A 15,726-nucleotide genomic window follows, 5' to 3' on the forward strand; every position below is an offset into this window, starting at 1 on the left:
CAATTGGACCTTTACATGCATTAAATCACCAATAATACTTAAAAGGAGATAAGGGCTGCACAATAACAGCATCCATAGTAACACTGGCATTAACATTTGAAATTGAATTCTGAAACCTATTGTACACTTCTCCTTTTATTTGTGTGCTAACCAGGTTTAAATATGTGCACAAAACATTAAAACATCCATGAATAAAATGTTCACAGGGAACCACAACAGCAAACAAAAGTACATTTTGTCAGCACAGGGCCAGTATAGTTCACCAGAAAGCAGAAACACGAGTTCAGAAGGTTTTTAGTTAAATAGAAAAACATGTTTACAAGCCTTGAAGTGATTATAATCACAGCATACAAGCAGAGTCCACTCTCATTGTTAATTGAGACGTTGTTCAGAAAATGTTGGTCAAAGGTGACTTTAGTCTAAATCATCCAGAGTCAGATAAGAAGCCTTGGGAACAGTGTAATAAAAATGAACACACTTAGGGAAAGAAGGTTAATGTTTCACTAAAGCTTTGTTAGAACTATGATAAAGAGAATGTAGAGAAAAAGGTTACCACTTTAAAGGACATAGGTGATGTGATGTTTATGTAATAGTAATAACTTATGTGTTCTTTCACCTGTTTTTGGCTTTTTTAGACAATTGTGTTTAGATCATCACTTTCTCAACTATAAAAGCAGCTGCCTGCAAGCAGCAAATTGAGGTCAGCTTTTTCACCTCCACAGAGGTGACTGATCTCCCAGCCATAATAAGTAAACCTACTGTTGACTTGCCAAGGGAAGTCTTGTCTCTTTTAATTCCAGTTTTCCCCCAACATTTGGCGAGCCATATAGGCGTACCTTTTGACCTCATGCAGCTGCTGTCACCGGAACACCACCTACCACCCCCCCGCTGTTGCATAGAACAGCTAAAAGCTAAGAAGGCTTTAAGGTATTTGGACTTAAACAAGGCAAGAAGCATTAGAGGCGTGGAGGAGTTCGCAACATCCCATGAAGCCTCTTTTTGCCAACCATACTTGAGACCAGCAATTGGAAAGCATGTACTCAAGAACATTTTATCATTTAGGTTACTGACTACACCCATCAGGGAGTAAAGGGCACATTGGAACAACTGAAACCTGGATCAGGACCAATGTAGGCTGTGTAATTACCACACTGAAACAGTCACCCACATTGTATGTTGCTGTGCAAGCTTATCACAACAGAGACGTAGGTATTTGAGGCCTATCTTTATGCAACATGAGATATAATCATGCAAGGAAGCACTACTACTCATATATACATTTGTCACTCCAAAAGTCCTAGCACAGGTTGGCAAATTCTTTGCGGAAGCAGGCAGAATACTACGAGAGTCTGGATCATCATCAGGGGCAACTGACAACCCTACAAAATCCTCAATGAACCACCCCCCTGCAGTCCCGCATGACAGAACCCAGTAAAACTGCAGTACTTGGAGCTGGCACTCCTATTAACCTGCATATTCGAACGAGCTTGCACATGCCGCTTGCCGCCCGTTGAAAGACTCAGGTACCATCCTTCTCCAAACATTGGCCAACTTGCACAGATTTCAAGCGTATTACATTTTGATACACTTAAGCTTTTAACATTTCTGCTTGCATGAGCCATTCTAACGGACAGAACAACTAGACTGGTTAATCAAATAATCACACTATTTTGACCTAAATTCATCATGAGGTTCTGATAAAGAGACACTGAAAGACTGCCGATAGCGAACCTATCCGAGATTAAACTTTTAATTCCCTGCTTCAAATTGCACTCATTGTTAATAATGAAGCTGGCTGCCACAACTACAATCAACTTCAAGTCACTGAAACATTTGCACATTGTCTGGTCTACTCCCGCACATGGTTTTAACATTGTTAAGCTTCTCTCAATAATGAATTTCGTGTTACCATGTATCATGTTTTATTGCAATAAATGATTGTTATGGTTTTAATTAAAGAAACAAAATATTTTTGATTGACATTGAATATTGTGCATTTATGACAAGGTAAGCCCACACTGTGTTACCTAAAGTTCGGCCTATTCATGGAGGACAGGTAGGATCCGTAGATTTCTGTCTTTTGGGTGAGGACCTCACAGACTCCATTCCATGTTTGTACATAAAATAACTTGTTTCTTTGGCAATTATAAACATGAATGAAATGGGTTACTGCATGCAAGATTGTGTATAACATTGGATAATATTAGGTTAAGGCACTACATAGTCGATAGGGAGTTTTTTTCCAATATAAAGTTGGAAGTGGTCAAATGTGGGTGATTCGAAGTTGGGAGTCCTATATTTGTTCAAATATTTTTATGTAGAGGAACGGCTAAAAGGCAGATGTTACTAAACTTTATATCCAGTAAGAACTGAACACTTGAATCGCTACCCAGGCCTAATGTCTGGAAGTCACTCTAAGGCCTATGAAGCACATGGTGTGAGGGTTGTCCTCTCTTAAATGCAGAGAGATGTGAACAATGGCTACCAAACTAGTATAAAGTTTAGAGTAAAAAACTGTGATTGAGTTTAGAAATAGGTAAAGTGTTTATATTTTAAATATGTTGGTGATGAATGTGTGCTTGTGCATGTAAATAGAAATGTGGCCACAGAGTAATGCTGTTTTATAATGTTATGATCTATAATGTATAACTAAGACATAAATTGATGGATTCCCTATTTTGTGAAAGATAGTGTAAAACTTTAGGAAAGGAATAGTGAATAGATAAAAAGCAAATACATTTTTTATAGAAACATTGGGGCTATAGAGACTACCTATGGTAAAAAAAAAACTTTCCTGGAGATCAAAAAAGGTTACAGAAATATTGTAAAGAGTAGTTTAAGGCTACCCAGAAACACACACTCCCCTGGCCAAAGGAGGGGACATTTGATGATAAAATATTAGAACATACTACCATGTACCTTAAAAATAAATCTATAGGGGTTACGTTACAGAAGTGAGAAGCCACCTTAGCCTTGTGGTGAGTCTTTTGTGAGAAGCCCAAAAACTCTTTAAATACTGAAACATATTTTACCTTGTCTGCTCCCCCACCCCCCCATATGACCCTACAAGTAACTCTTCCAAGGTACCTGGTAGTTACCCATTAACGCAGTTACAGGAAGCTGGAAGCTGTGGTGGGATTTGAGACTCCTCCCCTATCTCCAAAGGAACACCCTAGTGTCGCCCTACAGTCACCAAAGCCGAAACACACAAGTATTTCCCAACAACAAACAAGGGTGGGTGACTCTTGGAACACAGTTACATTGGACAAATGGACGCACAGTTTACTTTATATTTAGATCGGGTCTCTCCCGAGGAGGTTAGGGAAGAAGGGCAGGGTCTAGTAGATGATGACAACCTGTCACATTTCTCTTCAGTGATGTCACATTTGTTACAAAATAGAGATATAACAGGAAGGGTACTCAAAGGGCGGGTGTCTACCCCTCAACAGAAAGGGAAAGATGATGCAAGGTGGAATGATTATGTAGATAGGGCTGTTGGAATGACCCAATGGCCAGTACCTTGAGAAAAAGATGAGGACGTTATAAGGACTGTGGACGATTTGCCTCCTTGAAAGGAGAAAGGAAGCATTATAATTACACGAGAGAACATTCAGAATTGGTTGTCACGAAGTGAAGGGTAGAAAAGATTGGGGAGACGCAGGGAGAGAAGGGCTTTGCGATAATATGTCAGAACGATTTCAGGGAAATTTTGGGAGGATGGCAGACAGAATAGAATCAATACATAGGTACACAGAGGAAATGGTGAAATACTTCAAACTCAGGAGTCTAGACGCTGCACTTCCAACATTAGCTTTTGAGAGAGGCCCCTCATTGACCTTGTTCATAGGGATAGATCGATGGGGGTGCCCAGTCACACTAATCTGTTTATAAAGACAACTAGAGAAGAAGAGCAGGTCACTTTCTCTAATACCAGTAGACCCTGAGCAACAGAGCTCAAACAGTTATGATTTCAGCAAACACATGGTCAGCCATATCTCAGAAGGGGATCTTGTGAGGTTACTGAGGGATTGGGGTTATGTGACAAACCGATAACACAGATGAGTGTCCGTCGGCTCCACGTGGCTATGATCTCACCCGCAATGAGATAGTTGCCCAAGGAGAAAACAGATGGTTTTATGTCGTACCCTATCCAGATAATTTAGCAGGGTGGACTGAAGGCCTAGCCCCACAGATGAGCCCATGGCCAAGAGGAGGGTCCTTCAATCCACATGGCATGGTAAATGCTGAAGATTGTGTCTTCTACAGTGAGGGAGATCCAGATTGGGATTATCCCTATATGTGACAGAATCTGTGGATAGGCAAAAGTATGCTGGACAGCATAATCCCCAACATCCCTTCACCCCAGTGAGCCATATGCCCCTGATACGTAAGGGACCTAGAGCACCTCATTATGTTCCATAGCCACAAATGGATAAGGAACACCTCAAAAAAGCTGTTACCAGTGCTTACAGAGGGAGCAGGGAAGTGGATTTGGACCTTTGAAAAACAAACTACAGGCATCACCCTGGCCGTAGGGGAAATAAAGAGTTTACTTAGCTCCCTTATAGGAGATGAGACACTGTCTTCCATAAGGTTGGAGTGAGAAATGTCACCCTTACTGAAACCAGGTGTGATGGGTCCCCATTTAACTTTGTTCAGACAGTAGTCTGGGATCAGTGAAGAAAATGTATTCTGATAGTTAAGAGATTGGGTATCTCATTGCTCAATCAATGCAGCCATCCAATTCCTCAACAGAACAAAAAAGAAATGGACGCACAAGGGTTCCTTGAGGTGGCAATGACGGTTCCTTTCACTAAGCAGATAGAGATGGAGATAGGGGGAGGGTATGTTGATGGCTGTTTACTATTTTCTCCAACTGTCCAAGTCAATTTATTAGAAACAAATCTTAAGGGACAACTAAACATGACTATTAATTTTGAGCCTGACAGTAATATGATTTGTACCACCCCTGGAGTTCCTACTCCAGGATCATGGCTGTAACAGTAGATATTAGAGACCAAATCAGAGCACAACTTACTAATATGGAGGCATTTACCACAGCGATATACGCAATAGGAGCAGAAACACTCGAGCTTTTGGGAAGGGAGGTTCAATTACCCAAGGAATTCCTTTCCTGATGACAAGGACAGGATTGTTGGATACCTGACAGCGAATTGCTATTACAAATAGAGGTCGTAGAAAATACACAGACCAATGGCACTCTGGCTGCCTGTGATCATAACCACAGCCTATGAGCAAGCATTATTTTCATTGAACCAGGTAAAACCGTCAAGGAAATACTGGCTGAACGGCTATTTGATGATGACATGCCGCTTAGGACAGTATTGGATGTAAGCATGCCCACACCAGGTGCAGCCTTTAATTCTGTCAGGGATGCAGATCTTTCCCAAGTACCATATACTCTGTGGACCAAGAGTCCCGATGATGTAGGTCTTATCCGCACCACCACCCCATTCAGAATAACGTTAAAAGAGGATGATATCATACCTAGGGTAAGGCAGTATCCCCTATCTAAAGAAGCAGATGAGGGCATAGCCCCCACCATACAGGGGTTACTAGAGCAAGGAGTATTATATTGTGGAGTATCTCCTTGTAATACCCATATTTACACAGTTAAGAAATCTAAGGATAATACTTGGAGAATGATGTTAGTTGATTATGATTGTCAAATGCTTGACAAGACAGGATATGTCTAATACAGTTATCTATAGGGTTGCCTGAGATTACTAGCTCAATGTACCATGATTTCAGTAGATAACACAAGTACATGTGAACAAGAAAAGGTTGTAGGGACATCTGTTAAATTCCTCCTTGATACAGGAACTGCAAATTCTTCTATTAGCAAGAACCAATTGAACATGTCCTGTCCTCAGAATATAGCAAACAATGTGTGGGGTTCACTAATGTTCTGGTGTCCAGCCCCATGTATGCTCCTCTAAGCATACAATAGGCCCAATAACAAATAAACACTTATTTCTAAAGATAGACTAGTGGACATATAATTTGTTGGGACTAGCCTGGCAGAGTGTATTTGGAGGAAGAAGGTGGGTTTGAACTGTTTGAATATGGGTCAAACACTAAAACAACATAGGCAAAATGCATATCGATCCAGTAACGATAGACAACGTAGGCAAAATGCATATCGATCCAGTAATGATAGATTTCAAATGCACTAACCATCAGGACAGGATATGCACAGCCCATCTGAAAATAGTACCACCGTTCGCAGTGGTATCACTATTAGACACTAACATAATGCAGACATCAGGTATCAGAACCCCTTAAGGACTGAAGAGGACCTTTTGAATAGAAATCTGTGATGAATTCATGTCTGGTAAAAGTACCATTGTTTTGATTTAGACAAGACAAATGTCTCAACAGTCAGCAAGTGATCAACCGCAGCAGATCCCCAAACTAATTATCCATGTTTATAATGGTCAGGTTGTAGGCCTCTCCAACGGCACTGACCCTATCAGAGCACCTACACCAGCCCAATCTGATAGCCATTAATGGAAGAAATCCTCAAACACCCAGGCATTGACTGTACATCATGTTTAGTTCTCCGGACAACATACATCAATGTGACTGCATCCCCTCAGGACTGGGGGTAGAAGAATTATTACCCCAAAACACACAGGCAGAGGAAGAATTATTGCACAGTGTAGCTAGAGATATAGATAACTCTATTGAGGGTGATCGTGATCGGGACTTTGATACAACTGGGGGAGAGGAGTTCTTAAAACGGATAACTAAAAGTAACTTTGGTACCACTAGAATAGAGGAGTTTGCTGTAGTTTGCGGTTGTCTAACCAATGGCACAGTATCCTCTAGAAGAGCTATTGTATTAGTAATTGTGAGGAAGGGTACATATGTGTTCATTGATCCACCCACCCCGGTGCTGCTGCAACCTGAAACAGTGGCCATCCTGTCTATTAAGAAATGGTTAAAAAAACATTGCAGGGAAAATTATTGATTATAACAGTACTGACATGGCTACTCTTCCTGAATGTGTGTTGTTTCTCGTACATAACTGAGATGCTTTTAACAAAAGGGACAAGTAGGAAATAATGAAACTAAGATAAATAATACAGAATTAGTTCCCTTCACACAATGGTTACATAGCATATCGTATGCGGCCCATGAGAAATATCATGAACATCTCTAAAAGAAAAGGCATGAAACAACAGCAGTATGAATGATGAACACATATAGTGATATTTTGAATGCAACCAATCAATAAGTGTATGTGGTGACCCCTTGTTAAAAAGGCGGATATAATTGGATGTAGATTGCATGAAAACCATATATCAGGGTCTCACATTTCTCTTCTTGGCAAAAGTATTGTTGACTGTCACCTGCAAGGATACCCCTGAGCTACTGTTGTGGACATCAGGTCATGTAACCAGATTTCTTGCATTTCGTCAAGCTCTGTGCGAATCTCCCACTTGAGGTCTATCTGACTCTACTAACAATTTTCACTTTTTTGTTAATGAATATGAAAGGTGTGCTCTTGGAGTTTTTACCCAGGAGGGTGAGCACAAACAAAATACACACACGCATATATACATATATAAATATATCCGAACCAAATCCTTCTCGTTCTGCCGTTTGCTCTAGGCACAAAGAAAGAGCGAGGACCACCAAATTCTGTCGATTGTTGTTTCTTCTTTAAATTCCCAAAAATGAAACAGCAGCCATGATGCGTTTCATCCCTCCCGGGGGACTTGATCACATGACGCGCTATTAGCCATAATAGTTTCCTTAAATGCACTACACTTTTTTGAATTTGATACCATGTAATTATTTTCTTAAAGTGACCAGTGCAACTTAAACAGGATAACAGAATGTCACAGTACTTGAAACTGGTAGCCACAATCATATACTCTACCAGAAAGGGGTGACCACAGCATTATTTCTCCACTATGTTCACAGTTGTTGATACAGTACATGATCAAAAATAAATATATGCATGAATGCAATTTGTCAAAGCTGCCAACTACATGAAGAAATATATAAATAAATATATAGACACATAAATATATAAATATAAATAGGTCATTAAATACTTGTATAAATACCATTTAAAATACATCATATTTGTTTGCTGATCGATGTCTCGGTTTTAATTTCAAAATATTGCTTCAATGCACGACAGTATCCTCAAATAAGGGCTGGTGATGAAGAAAATGACAGCGTCATCAAACCTCACAGTGATCACTCTGTTATCCCTAATTCTGTTAATAAATAACCAAAGTTATTAAAGCTTAAAACCCTGTGCAAAAAAGTGAGTTGTGCTGTGCAACCTAATGTATCTTAACTGTGCTAAGACTAAATAAATTAGATTAAAACGATAGGGGTGGATTGGGCAGCAGGGATGTTTAAAAGTATAGTATTTGGGGTTCTTTGATAGAAGAAAAGGGGGGAGATTTATCAGATATGTGTTTAAATACATTTTTTATATAAACCAAATCAATAAAGGTAGGAAGATTTGAATTTGATCAGTACAAAATATATATATACATATATGTTAAATACAAGTGCCAAAATGTCTTTGCAGATGAAGCACCCCAGACGCACAGAGCACAACATATTTGTCTGAGCTAACAAAGGATGCTAAGTTCTTCCCTATACAGGTGTTCGGGAGAATTGTACCCACCGATGAACAGTAGGTTCACCTCGTTATGTTTGGCCATCAAGTTTACATTCATAACTATGTCTGGAAGTGGAAGGATCCCAAGTTCGAATGACCTTTCTTCGTAGCGATGGCTACTCCCACAGCAGTAAAAGTCGACGGCAGGAAGTCATGGATCCACCTTTCAGACATCCTACAGACCCTGCTGCATGTCAAGCCCCGCCAGAGACGTAAAAGGGAAAAGAGGAGGGGAAGATGATTGGAAGTGTGAAGATCCCACCCTCCACCTCTGCTTTGGGACAATTATTTGATTCTACAAGTGGAAAGTTCGGTATTGTTTTTTCCTTTATGTCTTTTCGTGTTGCTGTTGCATTTTTATAATGATTCACACTCCAATCACTAAGTCTCACAGCTAAGAAAAGTGTCTGCACATGCCAATATTCAAATGATTTTTATGCTAGCATCTTCGATAACATGTGTTATTAACACATGTCAGAAATAGGATTAGAAAGCACCAATCAACTAAGGTTTGAGTGTTCATTGATACCCCATCCTTCAGGATCAGATAGATTATACTCAACTAGGTTAAAACAAGACTACAGAATGGATAGAAAAAGTTCTCGATTAGGTTTTTTTGGAGTGACATATAACAATTACCTAGTAAATCCCTTGCCCCTGGATTGTGCTCGCAGGCCAGGACTCAGAGTTACTGGATCCGTTTATTCCAATAACCAATGGCATTCTAATATCGAGATTCCTTGTAGAGACATATCTTTATGGAATGGCACTGTCATTAGTCAGGATGCAATAGGAAAGTGCGCACATATCTCAGGGCGGAGCCCCTGCCATGGACCGATCACAGGGCCGTGGTCTTCAGAATAGGGGTAAAAACAAGGGCAATAGGTGTTCCCCAAAAACCTAGTAAGATCCTGTTTAGGAGATGGAATAAGGTCACACGTGTGTCCTTCACTGAGGTGCTGGGTAACCCCCCCATACCTTTGATACCAATAATGAGAGGGCTGTTTCCCAGCTCACTGATTGGATCACGGAAGCAATCAATCTGGTCGCCCCTCCCCAGTCAGCCACTCGGAACAGGCGTCACCCTGGTGCCCCATGGAATGACCCAGAGCTCAAACTATTGAAGGTTGAGTGTAGACGGCGGGAAAGGCTCTGGAGAATGGACTACAACTGGGTCCATAAGCAAGCCTATAATCAGTCGTTGCACAACTATAAGCAGGCCATCCGGAAATCCAAGAAGGATTATTTTTCCCAGAAAATTTCGGAGGCAGGGAACTCCACCAAAGAACTTTTTAAAACTGTGTCTTTCCTGGTGAGTCCTCAGCAGACCAACCAGTTTAGCCCGGACCAGTTACTCTGTGATCAGTTGTCTGCCTTTTTTCAGAATAAGGTGCCTACTATCTATGACGAACTGTTAAACTCAGCGGGACCAAAAACTATGCACCCTGAGCAGGAGTTACCCGCATGTAGCCTGACTTTTTTCAATCCCTTGTCTAGCGGTGAGGTCCTGACGCTGCTAGGCTCTATAAGGTCGGGGGCTGCTTCAGACCCCTGTCCCGCGCATATTGTGCACCTGGCGGCGGATAGGATCACACCTGGACTCAGGTACTAGCAGCGGGACCCTACCCGGCTACCTGGAAAGTGGAGAGTGTTAAACCCCTCCTTAAAAAAGCCTCTCTGGACCCCTCTGAATTTAAATATTATCGCCCCATCTCTGGCCTCCCTCTGATGGCCAAGGTCATGGAGAAGGCCATAAATCGGAGTCTTATGGACTATTTGGACAAGAATGCCCTGCTGGACAGGTCCCAGCATGGCTTTCGGCCTAGGCATTCCACAGAATCTGCCCTCTTAACGGTCGCTGAGGGTATTCGAGCCACAGTGGATAGAGGGGGGAGAGTTATTCTTGTCCTCCTGGATCTGTCCGCTGCGTTCGATACCGTGAATCATGCCGTATTAATACAGCGCCTGAGAGAGGTAGGGATTGCAGATCGGGCTTTGGCCCTTCTCTCTTCCTTTTTAGATAATCGAAGACAAAGTCTAAACTGGGCCGGCTTTCACTCGGCTAACTTTGCATTACCGTGCGGTGTTCCGCAAGGTTCCGCTCTCTCCCCGACGTTTTTTAACATTTATGTGAGACCTTTGGCTGGCTTGGTCAGAAAGCATGGTTTCAGGTTGGTGTCCTATGCGGATGATTCACAGTTAGTGATATCAGTTGTGGACCACCCTGATGAAACAGCAGTTAAATTCCATGCTTGCCTTTCTGATGTGATGGAATGGATGCGCCGGAGTTACTTAAAGATCAACACTGAAAAAACTGAAGTAATGGAGTTGGGGAAAGGCCCCTCAGTCTGGAGCACCTTATGGTGGCCGTCGGCGGCAGGGCAATGTCCCATCCCGGTCACCAAGGTGAAGATTCTGGGGGTGCTCTTTGACGAAAAGCTTAATATGTCAGCCCAGGTCAACAGCCTAACCTCATCATGCTTCCTATTGCTAAAAACTCTGCGGAAAATCCTTCCTTACATCCCTTTGGCGCTTCCAGAAAACTGTGATGGCCGCCTTGTTCATGTCCAAACTGGATTATTGTAATGCCTTGTTTTTGGGTATCGACAAGTTTCAGGTGGGAAAAATCCAGTCTCTGCAGAATGCCGCGGTTCGGGTAATTCTGAACCTGCCCAGGGGCTGTCCTACCTCTGCTGGCAGGAAATCTCTTCATGGGCTTCCTGTCAAACAGAGAATTCAGTTCAAGGCACTCTGTTTGGTCCACCGGGCCCGCTTCGGTGGCGGCGCGGAGGATGGTATAAATAGGTTCTTACCCTATATCCCGCCCCGTGCCCTGCGGTCGACCAGCCTTGGTCTTGTCTGTATTTCCAGATTTAAACTAGCGAGATGGGGCGGCCGTTCTTTTGCCATCTGTGCAGTAAGGTTGTGGAATGATCTACCACTAGAGATGCGACTCCAACCCAGCTATGCCCTCTTCAGAAAAATGCTCAAATTTCGCTTATTCCAGGCCCAATAATCATCCCGTTCCCCGCTGATCACACACATCACAGCGCCAAGACACCGTCTCGGTATTTGAGCGCTTTACAAGCTTCTTTTATACTTATACATATATGGGATGATAATATTGTGCAATATACTTGGTTAGATGGTACAGTAAGCCCCCGGACAGTCATGGGATTAATATCTGTTTTCATGTTTCAGAAGAAATGGCACCGTCAATGTAGGGAAAATTATCAACTGCAATGCCACAATAGATAACGCTGACATGCTGGGGGCAACTTCAGCCTCATGGACTATATACCCAGTTGCCACTTAACTGGGACGGCCTCTGGTTTTTGGTTACTTTGCACACACCAGTCTTGGTCATTCTGGGAATCAATATTTGAAAGCTACATGATCACCCCATAAGCTATCCAACAACTTTATTGTATCATCACCGGAGGAGAAGAGCTGCAGAATAACATGGCACTGCCACCTGGAGAGATGCTCCCAAGAGCATAGGTTGTTTAATGATGCCCAGCTGCTATTTGCAAGTGTTTTCACCGTTTGTTCAGGCAAAAGCAACTGCTCAATGGTTACAAATAGCTAGAGGAGAACTAATGAAGGCGATCAATGCAGAAGGATTCAATGTCATTAAGGAAGAGCTGCGTGCCATGAGAATAATGATCCTGCAGCACCGTTATGTGCTTGATCTTATGACAGCCACAGAGGGAGGAGTCTGCAACAAGATAGGAACTGTGTTTTGTACTTGCATCCCAGCAAATTATGCAGACACTAGAACATTGTCAGAAGCCGTATAAACATTGCATAGTTCACAAAAGAAGATGGGGGTTGAGGGAGGTGCCCCAGATGAATGGTTTACGGGTTGGTTCAATTGGTTACCATCCTGGATATCGTGACTGTCTAAAGTTCTGTTCTTCCCTAATGTGGTGTTACTTTTGATTTATTGTGTTTTCCAATTAGGGACAGCTTGCTGTAAGAGTATGAGCATAAAGGCAAAGGGGGGATGTTCATGATTAGGTCACCTATACAAGTAATAGATGCTCAGGGTAATATATCTCACCAAGTGCAGATCCTGAATTAGATAAAGTAGTTGAAATATCAACTAGAGGGGGGATGTTGAAGAGAAAATGAAATGCGAAGAAAACACGTTACCGCAGACATTATAGAGGTCGATGTGGGGTTAAAGAGCAATACTTGCCTTGGTTTCATTGGTTTCATAAAGATGCAATGTAGGTTAAAGTTCACCAGTAAGCAGAAACCTGAGTTCAGCAGGTTTTCAGTTAAGAAGAAAAACATGTTTACAAGCCTTGAAGAGATTATAATCACAGCTCATAAGCAGAGTCCATTTTTGTTGGTAAATTAGACGTGGTTCGAAAAATGTTGGCCAAAGGTGACTTTAGTCCAAAACATACAGAATCAGATAAGAAGTCTTGGGAACAGAGTAATATAAATAAACACACTCAGGAAAAGAAGGTTAATGTTTCATTAAAGGTTTGTGAGAACTAGCAACAGGTTTACTGTGTGGGAACTAACGGATGACCCAGGAGCTCCTGTACAAGCTCAGAATGGAAATAGAGCAGATCGGATGCAGGAGTATCTGAAGTGACCCGGGGAACTCAGAAGCCTAAGAAGCCTCGCTGGCAAGCATTCTATTGGGTCTGAAAAATGAAATCAAGCATCGATTTGAGGTCTCAGAAGCAAATCAGTTAGGCATACTAGCATCCTGCTTGGAGTTAACACAAAAACTGGATGACGTAACCCTTCTTACAAAGAAATTAGAGGAAGAGGTGCTTATAGTAAAGCAGGATGTGGCGAAGAATGCTTCTGGGATCTCTAAGCTAGTAGGCAAAATCAAACCCTAAGGGAAGATATTGAGAGAGTGGAGAACCATTCTTGAAGGAATAACTTGAGATTTCTGAACATTCCGGAAGCCGAGGAAGGGTCGGTTATGAAGGTTTTTGTAATCAAGTTGCTATGGAATACGATTTTGAAGGGCAAGGAAGATATCAATCTTGAGCATGAAGTTCAAAGAGCGCACAGAGAGCCTTGTCGTCGAAACCCTCGAAGGGCCAAACCTAGGAAGATCCTTGTGAATTTTCACTCTTATACCCCCAAGAAGGAGATTCTTAGTGGGGCCCTAAAAAACAGCCCATACCTAGTAGATGGCTATTCACTGCTCGTTAGGTCAGACCTATGTAAAGCTACAGAACAGAGGCAGTGGGAGTTAGGAAATGAGATGGAGGAGCTACGGAAGTTGGGAGCAAAGGTTCAGCTAAAATTCCTCGCAATGCTGTGCATTATGGGGGATAATCAAATTTTCAATTTTCGGTCAGTAGAAGATGTTGAGTCACTAATTGATAGGATCTAAAAGAAGGGAGCTACCGCTAAGTGACAACTTTGGACTACTGGGATAGTTTTCTCTCTTGTATATTGCTGAATTAGTTTAAATTCCTCCAATGGTGCGCCCATAGGCATTGTTATGCCTAAAAATAGAGGGAGGGTTCCCCGGGGTTGGATAAGGGGGGTGGGTTGGGATAGTGGTGGGGGTTGTGGGCACGGGTGGGTTACTGTGGGTTAAAAAAACAGAAAAAGTCCTCGGAACTGCCTATGCGGAGAGCCTCAATAAGCCAGTAATGAAGCAGGAGGTGGAATACGAGAGGAAGTATTATGGCCAGAATCCCAAGTACTGACATACTCACATGGAATGTGAATAGTCTTTAGTCTAAACCCAGACAGAGGAAAGTGCTGAAGTGTTTAGAAGACATTCAGGCACAAATCATGATTCTACAAGAGACATACTTACTAGCAAATTAAAGTAAGGTGTTGTTTGGCAGGTGTGGCTGGGTCCAAAATGTCATTGCTTCTGATCAAGCACAATGCTGTAAGGCGGTTGCAATCTTAATTAGAAATGGCAGTGGGATCGAGTTTAAGTCGTCGAGTATGGACAGCTCCAGTAGATGGGCTCTAGCTCGAATGAGATGGGCGGATAGTGACTTTATATGTGTCGGGTTCTATGGACCCAAAGAGAACGATCCACAGCACATTATAGAATTGAAATTGAGATTGGTGGATATTTCAGCACCTGCGATTGTGGGCGGGGACTTTAACGTACTGTTGGATCCTGTAATGGATCATTCAACGCAAATGGAGAGTGCTCCTGTTCCCATAATGAGGAATGTGTTGAAAAGTCTGATACAGGATCAAGACTTACTAGATGTCTGGAAGCATCTGAGAGGGAGGGTGAGAGGGTACACTTATCATAGTAAAAAAATACCATCACTTCTCAAGATTAGACTACTTTTTGGTTGATAAATGCTTTGCAACCAATATTAAAAAGATTGAGCACCTTCCAGCACACATCTCGGATCATTCAGCAGTCATCATCACTTTACAGGCTGCAGGACCGCAGCCATGCAAGAGATGGACGCTAAAGCACACCCTTCTCCTAGATGGGGGAGTGGAGATAGCTTTGAAAAAGGCTTCATTAGAATACTTTACTGCCTCCCCTGGAATAGTATGGGATGCCCTTAAGGCATATATATGTGGGGTCTTAAAAAGCCTTGCCTGCGCAAAAAGCAGAGAAGAAAGGGCAGAGTTGATAAACATCGAAAAGGAAGTGGGGAACCTTGAGGAAGCTCTGCATTCTATAAGTGTGGGAGAGGAAAGGGAGAGGTTGGAAAGGAGGTTAGAAGAGGTCCAACTAAAATATAAGATCAGGCTGGAGTTAAAGTGTGAGGCAAGGTGGCAAGCTGCAAATGTCTTGGAATTTGAGTATGGCGAGAAAGAGGGGGCTTTGTAGGCCTGGAAGTCTAGGGTTGAAAGAACCAAAAATGAAATAAAGGAGCTGAGGGGGAGTTAGGGGAGGTGTTGGACGGCTGGGACACTCTTTTCACAGCTCTACAAGGAAGATAGTACCCGAGACCCCCAAAAGCTCAGTCTCCCTGTTCTGAATGGTGAAGGGGAAAAATGATGGAAGCTCCAGTCACTCAGGAGGAGATTAGGGGGGAAATAAAAAGAACTAAGAATGGGCAGGCCACTGGTTTAGATGCCGT

The 15,726-nt window shown here is 42.4% G+C and overlaps 1 protein-coding gene across 2 annotated transcripts in view; it reads right to left on the reverse strand.

The window, feature by feature from the left end:
• NPFFR1 (neuropeptide FF receptor 1) overlaps positions 1-15,726 on the reverse strand; it is a 62,936-nt gene that overhangs the window by 2,517 nt on the left and 44,693 nt on the right. The window lies entirely within an intron of this gene.

The sequence above is a fragment of the Triturus cristatus genome, chromosome 1_2, assembly GCF_964204655.1.
Source record: "Triturus cristatus chromosome 1_2, aTriCri1.1, whole genome shotgun sequence".
NCBI lineage: Eukaryota > Metazoa > Chordata > Amphibia > Caudata > Salamandridae > Triturus > Triturus cristatus.